We start from the raw sequence: 9,375 nt of genomic DNA, 5'->3' as shown, positions 1-9,375 counted from the left end.
CGAAGCTAGACACATTCAGACCGGAACTAAGGTGTAATATTTTCTAATAATGAGGGTAATTAAGCATTGGATGAATTTACCAAGGCCGTAGTAGATTTGCCATCACTGACAATTGTTACATCAAGTCAGGATGTAGTTCTAACAGCTCTGCTCAAGGACTTATTTTGGTGCAGGTCTCTGCCATGTGCTGTAAAGGCGGTCAGACTACGAGATAGCAGTGGTGCCTTCTGGCTTTGGGATCTGCCCAGTGGTGTTCGTAGCTCTGCCCTGCCGCACGGGGTGTTGTATTAATAAATATGTCACAGATTGACAGGCGCTCGGATGCTACGATAATTGGGGCTGGAGCTAAGAGCTTTAGAGAGATTTCAGCTCTATGCCTCTTAAGGACGATTTGGAGTATTGGGTGGAGAACCTGAACTCTTCCCAACACCCCGTGGTGATGAGGCCTGTCATTAGCACAGCGCCTTTTGATGAGGGAGTTCTGGGCCCCTCCTGCAGCTCGGCAGTAAGAGGGAGAATCAGGATGTGGTTTCAGAGAGTGAAGGATGTGGAGAGTGTTGCCTGGGCAAACAGAGCCCTGCTGGGCTGCCCCTCACTTTGTTCCTGACACCCACCTGCTCCATGATCAGTGAGAGCTGCTCTAGTGCTGGTGATAGACCTCACACTCTGCATCCAAATTTCCATTATCACCCAGTTTGGGGGTAGCTGGATCAGGGGGAGGGGGTTGTTTGGTTCCAACAGAGAGTTGTAGCTGGATTTGGGTCATGCCTCTTTCTATTCAGAATGTACATAGCCTTGCTTACCCAGTGTTTGCATGTCTCTTGGCTGAAGAAGGGGAGAGACTGAGTTGTGTCTCAGGTACCAAATGGCTCTGCGAGGTAGTCACTGTTATGTCCGGAGGTCTGTGGCATAACAGGGCTCTCATAAGTATAGTTCTAAATCTCATTATTTTGAACCATGTGATGATTTTCTGGGGTGTGGCTCATAGTTTTGAATTGGGCTCGGCAATACTGCGCAAGTAGTTCAAAAGATGTGAAGGGAAACTAGGAAAAGTCATAAAAATTAGGAACAATTTTTTATAGTACATCAGAAGCAGGAAGCCTGTCAAACAATGAGTGGGGCTGTCATAAATATAAAGGGAAGGGTAAACCCCTTTAACACCAGAAGAAGAATCCTCTCACCTGTAAAGGGTTAAGAAGCTAAAGGTAACCTCGCTGGCACCTGACCAAAATGACCAATGAGGAGACAAGATACTTTCAAAAGCTTGGAGGAGGGAGAAAAACAAAGGGTCTGTGTCTTTCTGTATGATGATTTTGCCAGGGACAGAACAGGAATGGAGTCTTAGAACTTAGTACGTAATCTAGCTAGGTATGTGTTAGATTATGATTTCTTGAAATAGCTGTGCTGAATAGAATGACTATTCCTGTCTGTGTGTCTTTTTTGCAACTTAAGGTTTTGCCTAGAGGGATTCTCTATGTTTTGAATCTAATTACCCTATAAGGTATCTACCATCCTGATTTTACAGAGGTGATTCTTTTCTTTTTACTTGTATGAAAAGTCTTCTTGTAAGGAAACTGAATGCTTTTTCATTGTTCTAAGATCCAAGTAGTTGGGAGGATTTTGGGGGGAAAGACGTGTCCAAACTACGTTTCCCAGTAAACCCACATAAAATTTGGTGGTGGCAGTGCAAATCCAAGGGGAAAGGGTAAAATTAATTTGTACCTTGGAGAAGTTTTAACCTAAGCTGGTAAAGATAAGCTTAGGAGGTTTTCATGCAGGTCTCCACATCTGTACCCTAGAGTTCAGAGTGGGGGAGGAACTTTGACAAATGCAAAGAATTCATTTAGCCACTCTGCAATGGCCTCATCTTCCTTGAATGCTCCTTTAGCACCTCAGTCACCCAGTGGCCCCGGTCAAGGTTCCTTCCCCACTCTGAACTGTAGGGTACAGATGTGGAGACCTGCATGAAAACCTCCTAAGCTTATCTTTACCAGCTTAGGTTAAAACTTCCCCAAGGTACACACTATTTTACCCTTGGACTTCCACTGCCACCACCAGACTTTATCTGGGTTTCTGAAAAAACCTAGGTTGGAAACGTCTTTCCCCCCAAAATCCTCCCAACCCTTGCACTCCACTTCCTGGGAAAGGTTTGCTAAAAATCCTCACCAATTTGCATAGGTGACCACAGACCCAAACCCTTGGATCTTAGAACAATGAAAAAGCATTCAGTTTTCTTACAAGAAGACTTTTAATAGAAGTAAAGGAATCACCTCTGTAAAGTCAGGATGGTAGATACCTTAGAGGGTAATTAGATTCAAAACATAGAGAATCCCTCTAGGCAAAACCTTAAGTTACAAAAAAGACACACAGACAGGAATAGTCATTCTATTCAGCACAGCTCTTTTCTCAGCCATTTCAAGAAATCATAATCTATCACATACCTAGCTAGATTACGTACTAAGTTCAAAGACTCCATTCCTGTTCTGTCCCTGGCCAAAGCATCATACAGAAAGACACAGACCCTTTGTTTCTCTCCCTCCTCCCAGCTTTTGAAAGTATCTTGTCTCCTCATTGGTCATTTTGGTCAGGTGCCAGCGAGGTTACCTTTAGCTTCTTAACCCTTTACCGGTGAGAGGATTTTTCCTCTGGCCAGGAGGGATTTTAAAGGGGTTTACCCTTCCCTTTTTATTTATGAAAGCATTGGTGTTCACTGCAGAGGATGTGAGGGAGATTCCCACACCCGAGTCCCTCTTTTTAGGAGACAAATTGAGTCCCACATTGAGGTGTCAGTAAAGGAGGTTGTGATGCTACACCCCATATTGATGATAGTGGTAAATTATGACATGATTATGACATAATTATGATGCATCTGGTATAAGATAGGTCTTGTGAAGTGTCACTGGAAAAGTTAGGATTTGCTGAATATTATTATCCTATTTGTGTGCATGTTTCATTTTTCTACCTGAAGTTATCAACATGGACTATATAGCTGTATTTCAAATACCCCCCCACCAGGTATTAAAACATAATCTGTGTTAATTAATAAGTTAACAGTGATTCTATTAAATACAGAAAGTAGGATTTAAGTGGTTCCAAGTAATAACAGAGAGAACAATGTGAATTACCAAGCAAAATATAATAAAGCATGCAAGTCTAAACCTAGTAAAGTAAGAAAATGATTACAGATGAAATCTCATCCTCAGAGATGTTCCAGTAAGTTTCTTTGACAGACTAGCCTCCTTCTAGTCTGGGTCCAACCATCACTCACACCCCTGTGGTTCCTGTCCTTTGTTCCAGTTTTTTTCAGGTATCCTTTGGGGGTGGAAAGGCTATCTCTTGAGCCAGCTGAAGACAAAATGGAGGGGTCTCCCCCAGGCTTAAATAGATTTTCTCTTGTGGGTGGAAACCCCTTCTCTCTCCTATGCAGAATCCATAGCTACAAGCTGCAGTTTTTGAGTCAAATGGGCAAGTCACATGTCCATGCATGACTCAGAACTTTACAAGTGGCAGCCATTGTTCACATGCTACCTTGAACATCATAAGTAGACTTTTTATGTGGATTGGAGTCTTCCAAGGTTTCATTGTCAATTAAGTGTTTCTTGATTGGGCACTTAACTTGCAAATTCCTTTCTTAAAAAGCTAACCAAATGCCTTACTAAGGCTACTTAAAATCAAACAAGTACACAGCCACTATTCATAACTTCTAACACAATAATGACACATGCATACAAATAGGATGAATATATTCAGTAGATCATAACCTTTACAGTGATATGTTACATGGCATACGTAGAATCAAACATAGTCCAGTTATGTCATATTTACATTCATGAGCATATTTCCAGAAAGCATTATAGGGTGAAATGTCAGAATGGTGTCACCAGGCACTGTGGGATACAAACTCACAATGCATCGCTCATGCTGTCGAGAATGGTGCCCCGAATGTGGACACAATCTGTTGACAGAGGGAGCAAATGTAGATTTGCTTTGGCGACTTTGCTTTTGTCGATTGTTTTCGGGTCAACATAAGATTCATTGACAAAACTTGGAAGTGTAGACAAGCCCTTTGTAAATGCTGCTGACTGTCTTGGTCTCCATCCCGCAGTGAGCTGTCCTCCTTCACCAGCCCCTCTCCCATTGCTCCAGACCTTAAACACTGTGTGAACCTCTCTCTACAGACTGGAGATCAGTAGCTCATGTCTTCTCAGATGTAAGGGTCCAACAAGGAATAGGTGGCCCATGGTTTTCATCTCCCAGGTCAGCAGCACTGTAGCCAGCATTGACCACTCAATTGATGAACACTCTGATTATCCTCCCACGAAGGTGTTCGCTTTTCACACTGTACACGATTGGGTTCATCAGGGCGGGACGAGCAGGTAGATGTAGCCCAGGACAATCTGTAGTAAGGGAGAAGAGCCCTTCCCCAAGCTGTGTATCAAAGACAAGCCGATCTCTGGTGTGTAGAAGAGCAGGACGGCACAGAGGTGGGAGACGCAGGTGTTCAGGGCCCTGAGGCACTCCGTGTGGGATGCAACACTCAGCACCGTTTTGAGGATCATCACATAAGAGAGGAAGATGGGCAGTGAATCAAACCCCACCGTGGAGACTGTAAGAAACAAGCCATAGATGTAGTTGACTGTGATATCCGAACAAGCCAGCTTCATGACATCCTGGTGCAGGCAGTAGGAATGGGAGAGGACATTGACTCGACTGTATTGGAACCGTTTCAGGAGAAAGGGGAATGGGAATGATACAGCCACCCCTCTTAGCACACATACCAGTCCCATCTTGAATATCCTCGGCAGGGTTAAGATGGAAGCATTTCTCAGTGGGTTAGAGATTGCAACAAAGCGGTCAAACGCCATCAAAAAGAGTATGGAGGATTCAATCATTGCAAGTGAGTGGATGAAGAACAGCTGGGCAAAACAGGCATTGAGGCTGATCTCCCTAGAGTTAAGCCTAGAGTCGGTGTGGTGGATATCGATAAGCCAAGGTCCGTGACAGCCAACATGGAAAGTAAAATGTACATGGGCTCATGGAGGCTTGGATCTGTTTTTATAATGAAGAGAATGGTTGAATTTCCCAATATTGAAAAAACATAAATGAAGCAGAAGGGGATAGAGATCCAGAGATGGGCCTCTTCCTCCCCAGTTATGCCAGTGAGAAGGAACATTGCAGAGTTGAGTTTGGTGTCATTGACAGCTGACATAATGTACACGGGAGGTCCCAAGAGTTTTGGACTTTCCTTCCTGAAAGGAAAAAGAACAGTTGACAAGGTGATATTTAATGAGACATCATTCTGCTCTCTGTGCAATCCTAGAGACTCCCAGGAGCTCAAGGAAGATCAGCAAAAACATAGTCTTGGTATTACACCATGGTTAAGAAGATAGGCACTGCCAGACTGGACCTGCAGTCCATCTAGCTTAGTATCCAGTGACCAGTTCTCGATGCTTCAGTGGAAGGTGCAAGAAGCCCTGTAATAGGCAGCTATGAGATGACCTGCTCCCAGGAAAAGGTTCCCTTGACACCCACTAGTAAGACATATTTTTTGGTATAAATCAGGAAGGTTGTGGGCCCTTCCTAGACTTTTAAAAACAATCCTCAGTACTGGAATTGTATTTTCTGGTTACCCATATACACACCCAGTCAGTCTTTGAAAGTTTCTAAGCTCTTGGCCCCATTGATGTCTTGTGGCTTTGAGTTCTGCAGCCTACTTGAACGCTGTTATTTTACAGTTGTGACCTTCGCAGAGACACCCTTTCTGGCTCTTAACTTCTGAGTATGGCCCATTGTATCATGACATGTGTGGAAACATATGGCAAGTGCATGGTGAAAATGGTCATTGTATTTATCTGCCCTGCATGGAAGCTATTCATAAACGTGTTTCAATGCCTCATTATATATTTTTTCACTTCCTGAGAGTCCAAATTATGCCACTGTCTCTTAAGGTACATGGGATAAATTCTTAGGGCCAGGATCTTAATTCAATAATAGTGACTTCAACTGCATCACTCTTGATTTCAATGTGTAAATTTGATCAGAACTGGGAACTATCAACTTTCCCTTACCAAATGCTCCCGGTGATACAATCTGAGCCCCAAGAATCCCTCCAAGAGAAGCTGAAGTGCTTTGCCTGAATAGTGTTGTCTGAATCCAGAGATGTGGATCATCCTACAGCCTCCTCTTCATCCTCATAGGACCTGCATCCTTTCCCCATGCAAGGGATTGTAGTTATCTGGCAAGTTATAAGCTAACATGGACAGTTACTTCAGCTGGATGGGGGAGGGGTTGGCGTCAGACATGGGTGACGTGTGCAAACACTAGGATTCTCCTAATATCCAATCAAGTGTCCAAGTTACTTCTGCCATGCTCATGTAAGAGGTGATATTTGTAAATTTCATACAACCTCTATAACACTTCTCTTTCCTGCACCTGAGCTTTGTACTACTGAAAGAGAGATTTGCAGAGGGAGTGTGTACATGACCCTGAATGTAAGTGTTAGAAACAGCTTCTGGTCAGTTAACCAGGAGACAGTATTATAAAACTGTTCACTGAACAAAGAGTTCATAGCAGAAACCCGTTACAACCAGTATGTGGAGTATTTCCGAAATATTTTCTAATGCAAAAGCCATTAAGCAGTAAAGTTTCCACTACTCTTTCCTGTGGAGATTCCAACAATTCTACTGCTGGCTATCAATATACAGGCATGTCATGAAAGTTTGATTTGTAATATTTGTATTACAATGCCAAGTTTTGATATAACATTTGCACATCTGTCCTTTAATACACACAATGTTTCACGAGGAAGGTGATGAAGCACTGGCATGGGTTACCTAGGGAGGTGATGGAATCTCCTTCCTTAGAGGTTTTAAAGGTCAGGCTTGACAAAGCCTTGGCTGGGATGATTTAGTTGGGAATTGGTCCTGCTTTGAGCAGGGGCTGGGACTAGATGACCTCCTGAGGACTCTTCCAACCATAATATTCTATGATTTCTCAGGATACAATGGGACTTAAAATGGAGCGTCTTTCATCTGGATTTCTTCAGAATCTGAAAAGATCACAGTGTCTCAACCCTCATTCAGTCGCTTGTCAGCAAGCAAAAGTCTAATAGCTCCCCTGTCCGTGGGTTCACAGTTGACTGGGTCTCCTCAGGTTCTGTTCTGTCAGTCTGTAGCCTGTACCCGGAGCATCTGCAGCTCTGAATTCCTGCGTTCACAATTGAGCCAGACAATAAAACCTTTCAAAATGCATTTGCTGAATAAAATTCCAGGAGCAAAGAAACCTGAGGTGATTTGGGAACTAGTCACTGATAATCGGTGGGATCTCCTCTCGCTGAGCCCCAGGCAGGATCGGGCCCAGAGCATACGGCACCTCTAGAAATAGGACCCCTTGAGAAATCCTGATGCAGGGCATGGGAATTGTCATAGCCTGAGGTCACTTTGAATGTCAGATTTCTGTGTAGCTTGAAGAGCCCACCGTGGAGCACAGTTCCCAAGCTGCCTAATGCTGCCTGTCTTCCAAAGCCCTCACTGAGTCACCCGACAGCCCCGCTGTGTCCTCTGCCACTGCACAGAACATCTGCCAATGGAAACAGCTTCCAGCCTTTCCCCTCCACTTCACGTTTTAAAGATAGTGAAACCTGCCAACATACCCAATTCCTGCTAGAAGGGGAGCCGCTGACACCCGAGGTCTTCACCCTAAGGGACAAGGAGTCATCGGAGCGTTTGCATCAGCAGCAGGCAGTCTCTGTTCAGAGAGGGAGGCAACTGTCTTTATGAAGCCTGCCGGCACAGTCCCTCGGGGGCCTCTTGGCCATCAGGGAATGTCAGCTGCCTGGCTTTGTACGCATCAGCTTTAACCCCTGGTGTGACCAATGGCAAACTGCCGGAGGCCAATTCACAGGGGACGCCCGGTGATGCTGCCCAACTGGACGGCAGCTCCAGCCCTGCCACAGGCTCTATTCCTGGAATCCGGGCTTGTCGTTACCAGTGGGGGACATAGAGTTAGTGGGGCCCCCCATGCGTCGCTTTATCTTTGGGTCCCCCCTTTGGGACCCAGCCAAGAAAAGAACATTCTCTCTTATCTGCCCCTCCCATTTTTCATTCTGTTTTTCTTCCTCCTCCTCCTCTATTATAAGTAATAGGAAGTAAATGAAAATAAAGTGAGGTACCTTGATTGGCGCAGGGGGTTGGGGTGTGGGAAGCGGTGTGGGGGTTGGGCTCTGGGAGATCGTTTGGGTGCAGGGTGCAGTTTCTGGGCTGAGGCAGGGGGTTGGGGTGTGGGAATGGGTGTGGGGGTTGGGCTGCGGGAGGTTGTTTGGGTGCGGGGTGCAGGCTTTGGCCTGGGGCAGAGGGTTGGGGTATGGGAGGGAGTGTGGGGAGTCAGGTTCTAGGAGAAAGTTTGGGTGTGAGTTCTGGACTGGGGCAGGGGGTTGGAGTGCAGGCTCTGGCCTGCGGCAGGGGGTTGGGTTATGGGAGGCCATGAGGGGTTCGGGCTCTGGGAGGAAGATTGGGTGATGGGTGTGGGTTCTTGGCTTGGCCAGGGCCTTGCGGTGCGGGAGGTGGTCAGGGGCATGGCACTTACCTAGGGTGGCGCGGCTCCCAAAGTGATTGGTATTCACACCCCACTGGCAGCAGCTTCTAGGCCGGGGGGGGGGTGGTTGGCGGCTAGAGCCACCCCAGTAGCTCCCACTGGCAGATGTTCCTGGCCAATAGGAGCTGTGGATTTAGCGCTCGGGGTGAGGGCAGCACAGAGTGACACCCCCCGGCCCCAGGGGCTGGAGGGACATGCCCGCCACTTCTGGGAGTGGAGTAGAGGGAGGGAGGCAGAGTGGGGAGGGAGCCGCCGTCGCCCTTTTTGATATTATTGACATAAACTGTGACCGTATAGATCATTGTTGCAACCACTGTTATATATTTGCAGCAAATATTGTACAAGAGTTGATATATGAGGTGTCTATGAAAAGGTTATGATTTGCTGGTTAGGATTATGCTATCTGTATGTGTGTATCATTTTGTAGTTGAAGTTATGAATATTGGCTATGTACTTGTATCTCAATGTGTCGCATAAGTGAAGCATTTAGTCAGCTTCTTGAGAAGGGACTCTGCAGATTAAGGGCCCAATCAAGAAACACTTAACTGACAATGGACTTTGGGAGACTCCAAAGCACATCTGAGTTTTGCTGGGAATGTTCAAACTATCATGTAAACAATGGCATTGGCCTGCAAAGAACTGAGTCATGCATGGATGTGACTCCAAACTCCATCTTGCTGCTGTGATTTCCACATTAAGAACAGAGGAGTGTCCTTCCACATGGCAGAGAATATAAAAGGCCCTGGAAATTCCTCCATTTTGTCTTCAGTCCTGCTTCTTGCC

At 45.6% G+C, this 9,375-nt stretch overlaps 1 pseudogene; it reads right to left on the bottom strand.

Annotated features, from left to right (window-relative positions):
- Nucleotides 1-4,287: 4,287 nt before the first annotated feature.
- Nucleotides 4,288-5,209, bottom strand: LOC144930136 (olfactory receptor 51G2-like; annotated as a pseudogene).
- Nucleotides 5,210-9,375: the final 4,166 nt, after the last annotated feature.

The sequence above is a fragment of the Lepidochelys kempii genome, chromosome 1 (assembly GCF_965140285.1).
Source record: "Lepidochelys kempii isolate rLepKem1 chromosome 1, rLepKem1.hap1, whole genome shotgun sequence".
Taxonomy (NCBI): domain Eukaryota; kingdom Metazoa; phylum Chordata; order Testudines; family Cheloniidae; genus Lepidochelys; species Lepidochelys kempii.
This window is presented reverse-complemented; position numbering and strand designations above follow the sequence as displayed.